General features: G+C 35.8%; 1 long non-coding RNA gene across 2 annotated transcripts; it reads right to left on the reverse strand.

The window, feature by feature from the left end:
• Positions 1–445: 445 nt before the first annotated feature.
• LOC111988905 (uncharacterized) lies at positions 446–3,125 on the reverse strand. 2 transcript variants are annotated; one of them, XR_002880486.2, is made up of 3 exons: positions 1,293–3,125; positions 1,027–1,150; positions 446–945 (listed from the first exon to the last, which is right to left on the reverse strand). It is a non-coding gene; the product is annotated as an uncharacterized LOC111988905 (long non-coding RNA). The 2 variants fall into 2 exon arrangements; XR_010624389.1 differs by having other exon boundaries at positions 1,027–3,125.
• Positions 3,126–3,131: the final 6 nt, after the last annotated feature.

Below are 3,131 nucleotides of genomic sequence, written 5' to 3' on the forward strand. Positions count from 1 at the left end.
ATCTTAAATGCATAAATCAAATTTTTCTAGATGATTTCGTGCATTCTTGAGGGTGCCATCATATTTGCTAGTCTTGCAACCAAAGAGAAATTGCAATGCAGCATTTTTCTTTGAAAATCCGATCCATCTTTTCCTTCTTCACCATATCATGCTGACTCCTTTCAGGTACACCTAGTTTGAAACCAATGACCAACAACTCATCCATAAATGTGCCATTCAGAAATAACAAAAACTGCAGAGTAGATACAACCATGAAAAAAAAAAAAAAAAAAAAAAAAGCAATCTTCTATTTGGATGAATGAGCAATTCATTAAAAAAAAAAAAAAAAAAAAAAAAAAACAGATGTACAATCAGTTCAAAATACAACCAAACAATACAACACCAATACAGAAACAGTCTGCATTGCACCATAAGCATTACAAAATTAAATTTCCAAATCTATTAATTCAAGGAGAAAATGACCATTAACTGCTACTATTTTGATGAACACAAAATACCCACCCCCAAAGGCAGCATATTCTCCTGTTTTGAATAGAATTGCAACGGTTACATTCAACTCTGATCTTCACTTCCCACCTGATCATTTTGACCATAGCCTCTTCAGAAGGTAGTCTTCCTTGATGAATACTAGCATTCCTCTGAAGCCAAATATGTCACACAGTAGACCCCAATGCCAGTCTAGACACAATGGATTTCTCATCATACAGCATAATCTCAGGCCAAAGGAACTTTGGATTTTATTTGACACCCAGCTCATTATGGTTCACCTCATCCTCATTGAGATAGAAGAATTACAAAATAGGCATCAAGATTCTGTCTTTTGTGGACAGTCTGTTGTGAACCCTTAGCCAGCCTATAAAGCCATGCTTTGGAATTGCTTTGGGAAACCAGATGATCTTCACCATTCAACCTTGGGGCATTTCTACCTCATACAGTTCCATGCACCTGCACAAGAATATTACATTGTTTTCTCATTAATCCAAATTAGCCTATATTTACTTCCAATCACAACCAGACTAAGCTTACTCTAGATGATCACCAAGCAATCTTGAGACATATAACAAAGAAAGTGCCTCTAGCAATACGAAACTGTCCTGTAAAAGCTGCAAGTACCATCTAATTGCATCAAATTTGTGGCAATTAGAAGATACTATAACATACAAAGCATTAGATTTTGTACCATCTAAAAAAGGTGCAATCTCTTGGCAAATGAAAAAGAAATATGGCAAGAGATTGCATTTTTTTTATTTTATTTAAAGACACAAATATATTATTTGAATATAGAGAATTACAACAAAAATTAGGAAAGTACAGCCTGCATAAATTGGAGGACTTGTGGTTGAGGATATTGGAGAATGGAGAATCTTGTTTCCATCAAATGCCTAAACAAGTATTCTTGTCCTCCTTCAAGATCTTGAATAAATAAACCCAATATTTCTAGCTGATTTTGGGCATTCTTGAGGACGCCATCATATTTGTTGGTCTTGCAACCCAGGAGAAAAGCAATGCAGCATTTATATTTGAAAATCCGATCCATCTTTTCCTTCTTCAACATATCATGCTGATTCCTTTTGTGTACACCAAGTTTAAAACCAATGACCAACAACTCATTCATCCTTAAATGTGCCGTTTCAGAAATAACAAATGCTGCAGATACAGCCTAGATAAATAAAAATAAATAAATAAATAAAGCAATCTTCTGTTTTGGATGAATGAGCAATTCATTTAAAAAAAAAAAAAAACCAGATGTACGAACAGAAACAGCCTGCATTGCACCATAAACATTACGAAATGAAATTTCCGAATCTAGTAGTTCAAGGAGAAAAGGACCATTAACTGCTACTATTTTGAAGAACACGAAATAAGCGCCCCCCGCACCCCCCCAACCCCCAAAAAAAAAAAAAGACAACATATTCTCATTTTTTTAACAGAATTGTAGTAACTGTTACATTCAACTCTGATCTTCACTTCCCACATGATCATTTTGACCATAGCCTCTTCAGAAGGTAGTCTTCCTTGATGAATACTAGCATTCCTCTGAAGCCTAATATGACACACAGTAGACCTGATGAGGGAGACACAAGAAGATTATTATTTAGTATTATTTATGTTTGCAAGCCCATTGTATTTTTATGTTTTAGGTCCTATTAGTTTATTGGGCTTTTAGTTATTGGGCCTTTAGTATTTTAATTTAGAAGTAAGGTTATTTTTGTAATAAGACAATTAGGATTTCCTAGCCAATTAGAACTAGGGTTTAGCAATCCTTTATAAGCAACTTATTGTACTCCTTGAGGAGATAGTTGATATTTTGATGAATGAAAACAATGGCCGTTTGGTCTTTCTTTGGTCTGGTGCTGACTCCAGGTCTACCCTAGGTGTTGACTCCTAGTGGTTTCCCCGCTTGGTGCTGACTCCAAGCAAAGCCTAAGTGCTGACTTCTAGGTCATATCCCTTTATTTTTCTATTGTTTAGTTTTCGTTCTGGTTGTCCTGCGTCATATTTGGTATCAAAGAAAACACCGATCTGTTGAAGAATTACCGCAAGAAAAAAAAAAAAAAAATCACATACCCAAAAAAAAAAAAATTGCTGTCCTATAATTGTGCTACCCGTCAAAAGACTCTCATTGCAGAGATTTTTCTTTTCAGTTTTGAACCCACTCAATTGAGGAGCCAAGCCCGTGACTGTCAAGTGCAGTAAGTTAACCACTGACAAGGTGAGCTATGGTAACATGTGACACACCTTATTTTGATGGTGATGATACTTATCCACGAGATTTTGTCAACTGGATAAATGGGATGGAGCAATTCTTTGAGCAAGCAAATTGGGCAAATAATAAAAAGGTTAGGTATGTCAAGTTGAAGTTAAGAGGTCACGCACAAAGGTTTTGGGAGAAGCTTGAATATTTCCGTTATGTGGATTATGAACCTGCCATCAATGTGTGGGAAGATATGAAAGAAAAGCTTTGTGATGAGTATTTGTCACCATACTATCGAGCTAAGTATCTACCCCAATCTCAGTGTGGTGCTTTTCAAGTTGAAGCAAATACGATGAATCCTCATTCTCATCCCATTTCATGTCCTCAATGCACTTTTGAACAATCTACCAAGGAAATATCTACCAGGGAAGTAACA

The sequence above is a fragment of the Quercus suber genome, unplaced genomic scaffold (genome assembly GCF_002906115.3).
Source record: "Quercus suber isolate HL8 unplaced genomic scaffold, Cork oak 2.0 scaffold_437, whole genome shotgun sequence".
In the NCBI taxonomy this organism is placed as follows: domain Eukaryota; kingdom Viridiplantae; phylum Streptophyta; class Magnoliopsida; order Fagales; family Fagaceae; genus Quercus; species Quercus suber.